Raw genomic sequence first — 15,990 nt, 5'->3', positions numbered from 1 at the left:
GCTATGGACTATTAAGTCCATAGCAGTCTGATCAAGGGCAACAGACCTTACTAATAGTTGAATCAAGGTAGGTTATTTGCTACGTTGGACCATCGAGACGAAATCTGAGATAATAGAGCTGAGGTTCCCACAACTGTAGTATTTATTCTGTCTTCTTTGCCTCTGGAACAGCATTTCTCAAGCTGAATTTTAACGGCACTATGGTTAAGAGATACTTCTCGAAAGATATGTTCTCAGGTCACCTATGGTCGCTATCTTTTCCATGTTCTATTCCCCCATTGGACATTCACCTTGCATACCAGGATACTTAAATTTCTAAGAACTCCTCCAGTAAAGAAACCTGTTTAGCCTAGCATTTGCCAAACTAATTTGACCACAGGGGTAATTATTAATTCAAGAAAGACCTTCGTAGTGGATGTTATAACGCACCTCAGATTCCACTTAAGGACCAAAGGGTTTATTCCCCAGCTTCTAGGAATGGGGGGCTGACTGCACTCAGCTGCCAGTCCTCTCCAGATACATCATCAGCTACAGAGAACTGCGTCTCCCAAGTTCACAACCCTTTCCCAGGGACCGCATGCATCCACGACTGGTCAAGGCGGAAGTAGAAAGCCCTGACGGCTCATCACAATGTGGGACGACTCTAAAGGAAGATCCCAGTTTCAGAGCTCACCTTGGCATGGCTGAGGCCTTTGCTGGGACTGTTTCACAGTTGAACTTCTCTCTATGACCACTGTTGGTTTCTTCCCTTCTTTTCTTATTTCCCTTCTTTCTTTTCTCTTCCCTTGCACAGTTGTTGATCCTGAGAGCACCGCTTGATGAACTTCCTGAATGCTTACCTCTGTCTCAGAGTTTGCTTTTGGAAGAATCCAATCTACAAAACATTTTAGGACACTTAGGTCTAATGGAGACTACTGATGGAAGGAAAGAGGGAGTCTACCCTAAGTCATGTGTGGAAAGAAGCCGTTCCAGACTTGGGCAGAAGGTTTCTGGAAACCATAGAGTGAACAATGAACCTGCACTTAGTTTACTTCAATCAGCATCGATTGGAGCACCGGCCGTGGAGTGCTCCATGAGGAATCCAGAAACACGGCATTTCTTGATTCTAAACCAGTAATGTAGAAGCTGTGACAAAGGCGAAATCAATGTCAAACCTCTGTCTTCCTTTAATAAAAGTAATGTCTTGAGCCTATAAAAAACGTACACTTTTCTTTTCTAGTCGCTCCTGGCTTAATAATTTCTGCTCTAGCTCAACTAAAGTCGTGAGTGTCTATATACAATTTATATATACATTTATATTTGCACTTGGATCTATATATTTAGGAATACCATCTGTCTAAAATATAACTTACTGGGGCCCCTGGGTGGCTCAGTCGGTTGAGTGTCCGACTTCGGCTCAGGTCATGATCTCACGATCTGTGAGTTCAAGCCCCGCGTCCGGCTCTGTGCTGACAGCTCGTCGCCTGGAGCCCGCTTCAGATTCTGTGTCTCCCTCTATCTCTCTGCCCCTGCCCCGCCCCCCCAGCTTGCACTCTGTCTCTGTCTCTCTCAAAAATGCAAAATGTTAAAAAATTAAAAAATAAAATAAAATAAATAAAATAAAATTTATTAAGTATCAGGTATACATTAGCATAAACTTTAGCATAGCTTTCTTCTATATATAATATGATTTTTAGCAAGACTTTACCTGTTGCCTTGCATTTGGCAGCGAAATGTCATTTTTTTAAGAGAGAGAGAGAGAGAGAGCAAGTGAGGGAGGGGCAGAGAGAGCAGGAGAAAGAGAATTCCAAGCAGGCTCCACACTGTCAGCGCAGAGCCGGACACGGGGCTTGAACCCACGAACCACGAGATCAGATGCTCAACCGACTGAGCCACCCAGGTGCCCCAAGGCTGTTGCTTTTTAAAAAGTGCCTTGAAAATTACGTAAAATCCCTGGAAAAATAAGTTCCCAGAAAAAAAAAAAAGAAACAAGACAGGAAGAGTCTACAGAATAGAATGAACTCAGGGACAGAAAAGTCACGAAAACATTTCACATTTGTCCCCCACTGGGGGACAACTGCCAAAACAAGTTATCAGTATGTTCCGTGGTGGTTAGCATGATACAAGGCATGGAAGAAATGCACCATACACATGACTTGGTTGCTAAGGAAGAGTGTGCTTAGCTGGAAGCTGAGCCCAGGACTGAAGAGGAAGACGGCGTAGGAAGGACACAATTCACAATGTAAATTGTGAAGACAGGTTAGGACGTGTTAAGGGGGATGCTGTGAAAGGGAGGCATTAAGGAGGGGGAATGAAGGCCTCAGAAGAGAGTCAAACGATGGGGCGCCTGGGTGGCTCAGTTGGTTAAACATTCAACTCTTGATTTCGGCTCAGGTCCCGATCTCACAGTTCTCCAGGTTCGAGACCCATGTTGAGCCCCATACTGAGCCCCGTGTCAGGCTCCTCACTGCTGACAGTGCGGAGCCTGCTTGCGATTCTCTCTCTTACCCTCTCTCTGCCCCTCTGCTATGTGCACTCTTTCAATCTCTCAAAATAAATAAGTAAATTTTACAAAAAAAGAAGAGAGTCAAGTGTAGGAGGAGAACAAAGAAAAAGGCTGCATGGAGGAAGCATATATATGATAATTTTTTTAATGTTTATTTATTTTTGAGAGACAGAGAAAGATAGAGCATGAGTGGGGGAGGGGAAGAGAGAGAGAGGGAGACAGAATCCGAAGCAGGCTCCAGGCTCCCAGCTGTCAGCACAGAGCCTGACACGGGGCTCAAATCCACAAACCGTGAGATCAGGACCCAAGCTGAACTCGGGCACTTAACCGACTAAACCACTCAGGCGCCCCTTAGCCAACTTGAATTTAAATAAATAAATTTTAAAAGAAAAAAAAGGATCTCTAGAAGTCACATTTAGAGAGCAAAAATGGACAGCTGTGAAATTAATCTTACTCACGTTTTATTTAATCCACATATCCCAAGTATTACCATTTTAACACATAATCAATATTAAAATCCAGATATTTTATGTTTTTCTGTATGAAATCAAAACCGGTGTGTATTTCATCATCTCAGCTGCACTCACCACATGAGCACAGTGACTGCCATATTGGACGGCATGGTCCCAGAACAAAACAGACTACAATAAAAAACAGAAAGATTAATGCCCTCAAAAAGATCAGCCAGAACCTATCTGCAGTGCGGCCTGAAGCGGAATTTACCACCTTCCCCCAAACAGTGGCCTGAGTGTTTCACGCAAGAAAGAAACAGTGATTTTAGGGGCATCCGGGTGGCTCAGTTGGTTAAGCTCCAACTCTTGACTTCAGCTTAGGTCATTATGTCACGGGTTCGTGAGTTCGAGCCTCACATCGGGATTCTCTCCTTCCCTCTCTCTCTGCCTCCGCCCACTCTCTCTCAAAATAAATTTTTAAAAAGGAGAGAAACAGCAATTTTTCCTCCTAAACAGCCATACAGCATATCTACCACTCAAGCACCATGAAAGAATTATAGTAAAACTTCTGTGCAGTCTTCAGGCTGCCTTATCCTGTGAATCACCAGATTGGCCATTGGGACTGAATTGGCTGGCCAGTTCAGTTGCCCTATCCAAGTATCTGGTCAGTCACTTGGTCAAATAGAATCACCAAATAGAACTAACAGTGTATTTATTTGCTTCCATGTGGTACAGCAACAGCATTATGTCAAAAAAAAAAAAAAAATACAAAGACCTTAATTTAAAAATGCTTTATTGCTACAAAATGCTAACCACCATCTGAGCTTTCTGTGAGTCATAATCACTGATCACAGATCACTGTAACAAATATAAAAATAATGAGAAAGTTTGAAATATAGCGAGGGGGCGCCTGGGGGGCTCAGTCGGTTAGGCTTCCGACTTCGGCTCGGGTCATGATCTCATGGTTTGTGGGTTGGAGCCCCACATCGGGCTCTGTGCTGACGGCTCAGAGCCTGGAGCCTGCTTTGGATTCTCTGTCTCCCTCTCTCTCTCTCTGCTCTCCCCCGCTCACGCTCTCTCTCTCTCAAAAACAAATAAACATTTAAAAAAATTGTTTAAAGAAATATAGTAAGAATTACCAAAATGTGACACAGAGACACAAACCACAGACCTTCAATTTGTTAAGAAAAAAACCCCATAGTGCCTGCTAACCACAATAAATCGAAGCACAAGAAAAAGAGGTATGCCTGTAGTGGATAAAATCGAGGGCTCTAGAAAGAGAAAAAGGCAGATTCCGATTCTGGCTCTGCGTGGGAACAGCTCTGTGGCCTTGGGCTCCTTGCGCCTTGGTTTGCTCATCCGTAAAGTAGGAATAATTATAGTTCTTACTTCCTCCAGGTGCTCTGAGGCTTTACAGGAGGTAATTCATATAAAGCTTCTAGCCCTATCCAGAAGAAAGGAACACTCGGTATTAAATATTGTTGTCATAGTTGTGACAAATTCTCTGAGCACATGGGTTCCGGCCAATATCTATCTGTTGGAGCCTCAGTGCTTTACTAAATGTCTTTCTGTCTACAGTGAAACACGTGAAATGTGTCACCAGCATTATTAGACCAGACGCTGGAAAGAACTCCATTCAAGCTCGTTTGAAACTTTTTTTTTTTGGTTTTGGGTGCACTTTTTGTACGGCTCAGTGAGGAATGATCCTGTCACAAAGGAGTCCCTGCTAAGAAACAGTATTTCCTGGGTCTAAGGAGGCCGTCAGGACCACATTTGGAGTTTTTATTTAGGTCACTATGCATTTCCCATGACGTATAGATTTCAGTTGAGGTACATTTGGCTACCAAAGCCCTCTGCTTAAGTTAGCAAAGGATTGAATTAAAATACTAATAAAAGTAAATGTTATCTTAATGGGCATCACGGCAATTATATAACAGCCTAAATCCTATATACATAGAAACTTAGGACAAGAAGCTGATTATGATCACGAATAAATAGATATTAGCCATAGGTCAGACTTCCTTTCCTTTCCCTTTTTTTTTTTTTTTTTTTGCCTTGTGACCAAAATAGTTTCATATAAACACAATAATTTTTCTTCCTTATCTTCCTGTTCCTTCTGCCATATTAATTAAGATTTGACATGTCCCCATATACTGTTTACGGCAAAACGAGATGAGTAAACTGATTCAAATCAAACAGCTGACTTTTTACCCCAATCCCATGCCAAAGACAAATGGAACTTTCGAGAGTTTGGAGGTTTGAGTTTATCTACATGTTATTCTTTTCTTTTCACTTGCAAGTATCTAGGTATAATTTTAGCTTTATGCATTTTGTAGTGATCGGATATGTAAGGGATTTTTGGAGAGTTTGGGTTAGTGCAGTAGAAATGTTATGTAAGTCTTTAAAAAAAAAAAAACGACAGAGGGGATATCAGTGCGAAAGTGAATAACTCTACACCTATCTTACAGGCCTATGATGTTTTAAATGGTCTTTGCAAAGTTGACCATAGCCCAACACAAAAGACTCAATTACAGAGAAATACAGAGATCGAAATAGGCACAAGTGTGGGATCAGGGCCCCTAACTTTAGCCCCAGCTCTAAGTAAGATTGTTCTGGGGAAGGGAAGGCAATTTTTGGTCCTTATTCTCCAATGTTTTCCCACACCCAACCAAAAAAAATGAGAATAGGAAACTGGTTGGGTTACACCAGTAACAGTTCTGCTTTGTATGTGGTTTATGCACATTTGAGTGACCAGACACAAGTATCTGGAGGCTTAATGCAAATAATCCAAGACCTGTGCCTTCAAATCGTTCACCATCTAAGGTGGACGACCCTTAAGGTGTGCCTTCAAATCGTTCACCATCTCCGGGTGGATGACCCAGAGAGGTCAAGGACTTAAAGTAATTTGAGAGACAATGACAACCCGACTTGTCTCGCTCTGCCTTATTCTGGAGTGGAGTGAAAATGTAATGCCAAGTTAGCTTGGCCATAGACAAACCCTCTAACTCGTGGAAGTTTTCTCCCACCCACACCCTGGATAAGTCATCATCATCCACAACATTATCATCTTGCCACATTCACAGCAGAACTTCAAGGATTGTTATTCACATCTCGAAAGATGCACTGCCCCCATGGCCCAAGCTTAGACCAGTGCTCCTCAAAAGTTGTAATAAAAATCACCTGGGGATCCTCTTAAAAAACATGCATTTCTGGACCCTACGTCCAAGGGTTTTGATTCAGTGGCTGTGGGGTGGAGCCCAAGATTTTGCATTTCTGACAGGTTCCCAGGTGATCCTGATGATGCTGGCTCAGGGACCACAATTTGAGTAGCACTGATCTATTTTATTTTTTTATTTTGAGAGAGAGAGAGAGAGAGAGAGTGCATGCATGTGCACACATGAAAGCAGGGGAGGGGCAGAGAGAGAGAGAGGGAGGGAGAGAGAGAATCCCAAGCAGGCTCTGTGCCATCAGCACAGAGCCTGATGCAGGGCTCAATCTCGTAAACCAGAAGACCATGACCTGAGCCAAACTTGAGAGTCAGACGCTTAACCCACCGAGCCACCCAAGCGCCCTGAGGATCACTGATCTAAAATTTCCTTCACTCTCTAATATTCTCTCTTCCTTCCATCCTATCTCAGGTAAGGCACGTATCCTTCCCCCTTATTGAGTAAAACCCATCACTTTCACTCCAATCCCATCCCAATATCAATTATCTGCTGTATTAGTTAGGATTCACTTCAGAGGCAAGTGATGGAAAACCCAAAACAGTAGTGCTTTAGACAAGATGAAAGATCCCTCTGAGATACACATAAGCAGCCCAGGACTGGCATATTATTAGCTCCACAAGCATCAGGTCACAGATTCCTTCTATCTTGTTCTTCCATTCCCATCATACTGCTTTCACCTCAAAGTCTATCTCATAGGTCAAGAACTATAGCTCTGGCCATTAGGTCCACATTCCAGCCAATAGGGGAAAAAAGGATAAAAGGCACACTCCTTCCTTTTAAGAACACTTTCCAGAAGTGCACACATCACTTCTGCTTATCTCCCGTAGGCCAGAACTTCGTTATATGGCCACGCCTCGCTGCAAAGAGGATTGGGAAATACACCTTTGCCCGTGCCCAGATAAAATATGAGGTTTGAGGAGGGGAGGTGGAGGGGGATGGGCTAAACGGGGGATGGGCATTGAGGAGGGCACTTGGGAGGGGGATGAGCACTGGGTGTTTATGTAACTGATGAATCACTGGGTTCTACTCCTGGAACCAACAATACTGTACTGTATGTTAACTTAAATTTGCATAAATAAATTAAAAAAATAAAAACAAAAACCATGGGGCTCCTGGATGGCTCAGTCGGTTAAGTGCCCGTCTCTTGGTTTCGGCTGAGATCCTGATCTCGCGGTTTGGTGAGCTTGAGTCCCGCATCAGGCTCTGCGCTGGCAGCCCAGAGCCTGCTTGAGATTCTCTCTCTCTCCCTCTCTCTCTGTCCCTCCCTCACTCGCGTTGTCTCTGTCTCCCTCAAAATAAATAAATAAACTCAAAACATTACATGAGGTTTCTATAACTAAGGAAGGAGAGGACAGATACTGAGGTACAATTGGCAGTCTCTATGACCCCCCCCCTTGATATTTATCTTTAACCTATAATTTCTTCAAGTTCTTTTTTCTAAGTCTATAAATACTCTAAAAATTTACTTCAGTAGTACTCCTTCCATTAGCTGCCACCCAACCTTGCCTCTTCTTTTACTTCCAAACTTGACAAGGGGCACCTGGGTAGCTCAGTCAGTTGGGCGTCCGACTCTTGATTTTGGCCCAGGTCATGATCTAGAGGTTGGTGGGTTCGAGCCCCACATCAGGCTCCATGCCCTGACAGTGCAGAGCCTGCTGGGGATTCTCTGTCTCCCTCTCTCTGTCCCTCCCCCCTCTCAAAATAAATAAATAAACATTAAAAAATAAATGAAAAACATTATAAACTTGTCAAAAACCAAGAATTTATTTCTCTTGCTTATACTTTGTGACCACCCCCTTACTCATCAGCACCTTGTAATCTTGCTAAGACACCATTGCCATTGAAACTACCTTCTGCTATATCATCAGTGATTTCCTTATTCCCAAGTCCATTGACTTCTAAGTCTTTGTAATACTTCCCTAAGTCTGAATTATTGTCGTGGAAAATAATATGGTAAAACTAAGAAAACATGGCAAATAAGTAGTTAGCTATCAAAGGAGAGAGTCTTACATCAGGAATCTTGTATTTTCCATGCAATCCTAAAAAACCTTGCCTCTAAGAGGAATATTTTGACTCAATACGTGTCATAATAATTTTTCTTGTGAAGTGTATGTAGAGATAGGCACTTCAAAATAAGTCCACTTAGGCATAAATAAAGATCTCACACAAATACATGTGAAATTAGATAATAAAATGTTTCGAAGGAAATGCTGTAATAACAAAGTATGTGGCACACACAGAAAATTATCTTGTTTAACTTGTTTTTCAACTGTCTAGTATTAACTGCACTTGTCAATCTGCTGATATTTTTAATGCATTACACTCATTGCACCTTTGTATCCCAGACTTCTTTCACTCAACTTTAACCTGACATGATTGCTGCAGCGAATATTAATAATAATAGCAAGAAGAAGGAGGAGGAGGGGGAGAAGAAAAAGAAGAAGAGGAAGAAGAAGAGGAAGAAGAAGAAGAAGAAGAAGAAGAAGAGGAGGAGGAGGAAGAAGAAGAAGAAAGAAGAAGAAGAGGAGGAAGAAGAAGAAGAAAGAAGAAGAAGAAGAAGAAGAAGAAGAAGAAGAAAAGAAGAAGAAAGAAGAAGAAGAGGAGGAAGAAGAAGAAAGAAGAAGAAGAGGAGGAAGAAGAAGAAGAAAGAAGAAGAAGAGGAAGAAGAAGAAGAAAGAAGAAGAAGAAGAAGAAGAAGAAGAAGAAGAAGAAAGAAGAAGAGGAGGAAGAAGAAGAAAGAAGAAGAAGAAGAAGAGGAGGAAGAAGAAGAAGAAAGAAGAAGAAGAAGAAGAAGAAGAAGAAGAAAGAAAAATGAAGAAGAAGAAGAAGAAGAAGAAGAAGAAAAGAAGAAGAAGAAAGAAGAAGAAGAGGAAGAAAGAAGAAGAAGAGGAGGAGGAGGGAGAAGAAGAAGAAGAAGAAGAAGAAGAAGGAAGAAGAAAAACGAAGAAGAAGAAGAAGAAGAAGAAGAAGAAGAAGAAGAAGAAGAAAAAGAAAGGAAGGAGAAAAAAGAAGAAGAAAAGGAAGAACAAGGGGAAGAGAAAAGGGGGCAAAGGAGAATTTTTGTGGAAAATTGGATTTTTCTGAGTTCTCAAAAATGTCCAAGGCTGGTGAGCCAAATAATTGGAGAAAGACAGACTGTTTGCACATATAAAGCCTATGGTTTTGTAATAAACCCGATTTGTTTTGGAGCCCCTTGACTGCAGAAGTGAGACCCTGTAAATTAGTCAAGCTTGATGGACCCAAACCATGGCTCCAAAGGAGTGTACAATCTCCGGCACCTGTTTGTTATACTTAGAAACCTTGCTCTCTGACCGTCTCTGATCTCTGCACATCGAACTTCTGACTCTTATCTGGCTATTATTATGGAACTTAGCATTAATCAGCCCTTTATTCTATGTTCTGATTTGGGCTCCTCCCTGCTTCATGGGTCTATCTCCGTAATTTCGCTCCTGGATTCAAATTCTTGGCTTTGTAGTTATACCTCATCTCCTCTCCTATTTCCACTTCAGCATGGACACTACCTGACAATACTGGGCTCGTCAAGTTCAAGCTCGGTGGTACTTCACCCTGGCTGCATGTTAGAATCCCACAGGAAGACTTAAATACTATCACTGCCTGGGCCCCATCCCCAGTATTCTGATTTAAGGTCGGAGATGAGACCACGGATTGAGAGCTGTGAAAGTCCTCCATGTGATTCTAATCTAATCTGCAGCCAGGTTAGAAAACTACCGTGCTGGCTTCCTTTTCTGTTAAGAGTAACTATGGACTCTACTTAGGGCGCCACTCAATTACCCTTTCCTGGCACCAGACCACACTGCCTTCACCGGTCCCGTGGAGCTCAGCAAACACAGGTGCCAGCAACAATCCGTTAGCTCTAAGGTAGTAATCCATTTATTCAAAAAACGCCGGACAAGCGTTTACTCTAACTGCTCAGAGAAAACTAGAATGTGGTCCCTTTCCTCCAGACCCGTACATGCTAGTGGGGGAGGCAGCAAGGAGACCCACGATTATAGCAATATGATAAGTGGTATGGATAAAAATGCTATGGGAATACACAAGAGGAGGCAACTACCTCTCTGTAAAAGTCTTGGAAGTCTTCCGGAAGCACGTTTGAGTCTCAAGGAGTAAACGGAAGTCTGCTGGGAAGGCAAGAGAAGATTGTTGGGATTCCAAGCAGAAGGGACAGTCTAAGCAAAAACACAAAAGAGAGTCTGCATACATATACATGCATAGTTTAAATTTTTCATTGAAGAAGAGCATGAATTCTAAGACGATCCTAAGTCGTTGGGAGTATTTCATATGCTTTTTTATTTTTCTAATATATTTTTTAAGTGTATTTATTTATTTTGGGAGAGAGAGAGAGAGAGAGAGCACAGCAGAGACAGGAAGAGAGGGGGGAGAGACAGAATCCCAAGCAGGCTCCGTGCTGTCAGCCCAGAGCCCGATGTGGGGCTGGAGCTCACAAACCTTGAGATCGTGACCTGAGTCGAAGTCAGACGCTTGACAGACCGAGCCACCCGGGTGCCCCTGAACAATATCCATTGACTGCAAAGTGCTATATTATCCTTGTGAGCAAGACTAAATCACCTTGATGGCCCTCCAAAAGGCAAGGACTGATAAAGCTATGACAGGAAAAATAAGGATTACCTCATGATATTTATTTTTAATATCATTTCAGCTTGTTTGCAAATTCCGACTTTTGGGCAATGCACATGATTACAACACCCTTTAAGCTGGTTTGTCTTTCTGTATGACTAGTTGGCAACCAAATCGATGCAATTCTTCTTGGTTCTTCCCTCTCAACTCTGAAGTATTTGCCCTTGGGATTAACTGACTCCAGCCCTCATCTAAAGACACAATCTTCTATCCTTGAGGTGCACAGCTTCAGGACTTTCCTATCGCCGCATATGCAAAGCGCTTGCGCGGTAACAAACTGGTTAAACGTTTGTGTAACGGACAGGTCAGTTTGGCGACAGAAACATGTGTCCCTAGCAGTTATGTTGCCTCGTTTCTTGGTCTTCATCCCTGAGAACCCCGGGCAACATATTCTTGCAAAAGGTCCCAGGGCCCACCCTTCAAAAGACATCTGAGACAGCAGTGAGGTTCATACCCTTATACACTTTTGCATTTCTTCGTCAAAATCAAAATCCTGCCAAACTGTCCCTGTTATTTATTGATTTATTCATTTAGTTAGCTACTTAGTTAGTTATTTCGAGAGAGAGAGAGAGAGAGCGTGCCCGTGAGAGGTGGAGGGGCAGAGAGACAGGGAGGGAGAGAATCCCAAGCAGGCTCCGTGCTGTCCGTGTAGAACCTGGTGTAGGGCTCGATCTCACGAACTGTGAGATCGTGACCTGAGCCGACACCGAGAGTCGGACATAACTGACTGAGCCACGGGGTGCCCCTGTTCCTGGGTTTTGTTTTGTTTTTTATCTTCCTACTAGGCTTAGTGGTGTATTACATCCAAAACTTTCAAGTTAAAAACTGAAAAGAGAGGCTTTTATGACCCAGAAGTGTCTTCAACAGGCCCTTTGTGTTAGGTTAGTACAAGATGAGCAGGACTAGGGAAAGGAGGAACTTCTTCCTTGGACCCCAAGTCAGGGAGGGTATGCTTGACCAGTATCCAAACAGTTATTTTCCAGAAAGAAGCTTTAGTGGCACAAAGGGTTAATGACAAAAACTACCAGAAGGGAAAAGCCAACAAAGGATCACAGGAACGAGGAAGAAGGTGGGTGGCTAAGAGCAAGGGGGAGATTATGACAACCCAAGATTAATTAGAGCAGCTTTTAAAGATGTCCAATCATGGCCTAGCTTTCCAAGTTCTTAGAGGGGCCAGTGAAACAGGCTACCTTCAGTCTCTTCTTCCCAAATGTCTACCTGAACTTCACTTCCCTTTTATTATACATCAATTCCTCAGTAAATGTCAGTAGTTAACTGACGCGGGACCCATTTAAACAGAATTATTAATAGTTGACTTCATTGCCGATATGCCATGTAATAAGGCGTGTCCAATCATTTTCCCCAAGTGTAATAAAGTCTATCTTTCCTTTCCTACTTACAGTTATTGGGATGGTAAATAAAGATAGGTGATATCTCAAACATCACAATAAACTCTAAACAGTCTCAAACAACCCCTATATAGAACTTCTAGTAGTCTCAAACAACTTCTGTATAGAATTTCTAGTACAAAAGGGCAATATGCCATAATTCTTTTTATTTTATTTTATTTTTTATTTCTTTAAAATTTACATCCAAATTAGTTAGCATATAGTGCAACAATGATTTCAGGAGTAGATTCCTTAGTGCCCCTCACCCATTTAGCCCATCCCCCCTCCCGCCACCCCTCCAGCAACCCTCAGTTTCTTCTCCATATTTATGAGTCTCTTCTGATTTGTCCCCTCCCTCTTTTTATATTATTTTTGTTTCCCTTCCCTTATGTTCATCTGTTTTGTCTCTTAAAGTACTCATATGAGTGAATATCCCATAACTCTTAATATATGCATTAGCTTGTTTTTTTAAATCTTCCCTACATGATTTAATAATGTGTTTCAAAAATAAAGAAGTATGAAATTCCCACCTTCTCCAGCCCAGCTTTCATTACGTTGGTTTATTTAGGCTACCAAAGATTTTTTTTTTTTAATTTTTTTTTTCAACGTTTTATTTTTTATTTTTGGGACAGAGAGAGACAGAGCATGAACGGGGGAGGGGCAGAGAGAGAGGGAGACACAGAATCGGAAACAGGCTCCAGGCTCTGAGCCATCAGCCCGGAGCCCGACGCGGGGCTCGAACTCCCGGACCGCGAGATCGTGACCTGGCTGAAGTCGGACGCTTAACCGACTGCGCCACCCAGGCGCCCCCCAAAGATTTTTTTTTAAGTTTATTAATTTTTGAGAGAGAGGGAGCAGGGGAGAGGCAGAGAGACAGGGAGAGAGAGAATCCCAAGCAGGCTCTTCACTGTCAGCACCGAGCCCGACGTGGGGCTTGAACTCACAAACTGTGAGATCATGACCTGAGCTGGAACCAAGAGTTGGACACTTAACCAACTGAGCTACCCAAGTGCCTCTAGGCTACCCAAGTTTTCAACACTGCAGAAGGTGTAGGTAAGTATTTATTACCAATAATTACAATAAACCAATTTTCAAAATACTAAAAACTTGCTTTACATGGAATTGCATAACTTTTGTAAAGTTTTAGTAAAACTCTGATTTCCTTAAGACTATCCCTGTAAGTTGGGTAAGGCCAGTACTTTCGCCCCATTTATAGAGGTAACTAAGCCCAGAGACATTAAAGACTTACTCGTTCTCAGATTCTATTATTTGTACTGTAAATCCAAGCACTTGTGATGGTCATGAAATCTTGAAAAACATTAAATTATTCACATAAGAATTTTAGCACAACACTTGATCCATAGTATGTACTCAGTAAAACCTGCTATCAATTACATATACTACTTACACCCTTTATTATGAAGTTAGTGATCTTGTCACTAAGATCCAAAAGCTGATGTTTCAGGACAAGTTTAAGAGAAATACAAAAGCTTACTAAGGATCCAACAGAGCGATGCCCAACATCTGGTCGGAGGCCAAATAATTTAATCAAGTGTGTTCAAACCCCTGTAAGAACAGAGTAAAACATCCATGCACCAGTCAGTCATGTCATGGGGTCAAAGTCTTTTCTCAATGGTGTTATTCTGGAATCTATACTAGGAGAAAAAATATCCAAAATACAGGAAAATTTTTATGCACAAAAATGCTCATGACCTGTTTTATAAAAGCAAAAGGTTGGGGAAAAGCTACATGTATGAGAGATGAGCCATTGTACATGCCCTAAGATATTATTAAAAGGAATATACAGGGGTTCCTGGGTGGCTCAGTCAATTAAGCGTCCGACTTCAGCTCAGGTCACGATTTCACGGTCCGTGTGTTCGAGCCCCGCGTCGGGCTCTGTGCTGACAGCTCAGAGCCTGGAGCCTGCTTCGGATTCTATGTCTCGCGCTCTCTCTCTCTGCCCCTCCCCTGCTTATGCTCTGTCTCTCTCTCTCTCTCTCAAAAATAAATAAAACATTAAAAAGGTTTTTTCAATAAAAAAAAAGGAGTGTACAACATAAGGAAGTTATTACCATGTTATAATTCTTAAAAAAACCTCCCTATAAAAAGCTTTAAAAAGCTCCCTATAGTCCCCCTTCCCGGCGGTGATGATCTCCCCATGAGAACATCCCCTCCCAAAGGACCTCCTCCACCCTCCCGGGGAAGAGGAGAAGAGGAAACACAGGAAGAAGCTTATGGTGCACAGCCCCAGCTCCTCCTTCATGGACGCGAGGTACCCAGGATGCTCCAAAACCACCACCATCTTAAGCCGTGCCCAAATGGTAGTTTTGTGTGTTGGCTTCTCCGCTGTCCCTGGCAACCTGCAGGAGAAAAAGCAAGGCTTGCAGAAGGATGCTCCTTCAGATGGAAGCAGCGCTAAAAGCACCCTGAATCAAGAGGAATGGGCGGGGCACCTGGGTGGCTCAGTCGCCGATAGGTTGGTTTCCACTCAGGTTACCATCTCACGGTTGGCGAGTTCAAGCCCCGCGTTGGGTTCTGTGCTGACAGGGTGCAACCTGCTTGGGATCCTGCCTTCCTCTCTTTCTGCCCCTCCCTTGCTTGCTCTCTCTCTCTCTCTCTCTCAAAGTAAACAAATAAATTAAAAAAAAAAAAAAAAAGATGAGCGGGAAACTATCCCAATAAACACATTTTGGATTAAGTAAATAAATAATAAATCTCCCAGTGTGATCTCATTTAGGTATAAGATCCACAGAAAAAGCAGGAAATCTGCCAAAATATTAAGTATGGTTACTTATTGAGTTTTAGACTATCACAGCTTTCAGCGTGTACGCTTTTTAAATCTCACAAATTTCCCCCAAAGCACAGTGGAAAATAAATGCCAGTTCTTAAACAAGTGAATAAGGCTGGTGGTCATCCCGTTTCCTGTTACCAAAATGACTTTGCGTGCCTCGTATCCGTGACACAAATATCTACATGAGCGATTCTCCCCGCTCTGGGACGTTTGCTATGCCTGCTGACCCCGGCCACCTCTTTGGGCTTTAGTGAGAAGCCACCAGGCTCAAAGTAAAATACCGTTCCGGTCTGAGTATTTCAAAGAGAGATGCATGGAATATTCAGAGACTTGGCTCACCTTTGTGACATTGGCTATGCAGCTATCTAGTGGCGTTCAGATCGGCATCTACTGTCTGAATTTTCGGGCTGTTGTGCTACGCACACAGATGGTCTCTCAGTTGTCTGCCTCCTCGATTGCTCCCAATCAAGATCTGCTTCCACTAAAGCCAAAAGCAAAGCTGGTAAATGGCTGTTTACCCTATTGGGATAAGAAGGGAAGGAAGCTGTGATCCGTAAGTAAATTGCAATGGAGCCAGAGCCACGGAAGGGAGTTGCTTTCAGCCGATATGTTCTATTGCTTCAAGGTCTTTATTTTGCTTGTATTTTATATTGTCTTCGAGGTCTGTGAATAAGGTTAATTCAGATCTTAAGGCCAAGTTCAGAAGGGTGCCAGCTCATCAAAAAGTTCCCTGAGAAACCCGGCCAAACAACAACCAGCACAGTTCAAGCCGTATTACTAGCAAGCTGCACCCCACACCTCCTCAATGTTGGTTTCCTTAAAGCACGAAAAAGAAACTCCTGGTCTGTGTCCTTGCTGCGTCTTCTGGAGAAAACAAACAAACAAACAAACATCGACCACTGAGGAATCCATTTGGGGAATGTGGTTGGATTTGTTAATGTGTAAAAACAGTGGAATTGGTACTTGCAATTGGGAAGGATGAGATGCTTTG

The 15,990-nt window shown here is 42.6% G+C and overlaps 1 pseudogene; it reads left to right on the top strand.

Moving 5' to 3' along the window:
• The window catches only part of LOC121025426 (40S ribosomal protein S27-like), a 61,384-nt pseudogene extending 46,757 nt beyond the window's left edge, over window positions 1-14,627 (top strand).
• The last annotated feature ends 1,363 nt before the right edge of the window (window positions 14,628-15,990 follow it).

The sequence above is a fragment of the Herpailurus yagouaroundi genome, unplaced genomic scaffold, assembly GCF_014898765.1.
Source record: "Herpailurus yagouaroundi ecotype Mexico unplaced genomic scaffold, PumYag 67641, whole genome shotgun sequence".
NCBI lineage: Eukaryota > Metazoa > Chordata > Mammalia > Carnivora > Felidae > Herpailurus > Herpailurus yagouaroundi.
Note: the sequence above shows the minus strand (reverse complement) of the source record. Positions and strands in the feature narration are given on the sequence as shown.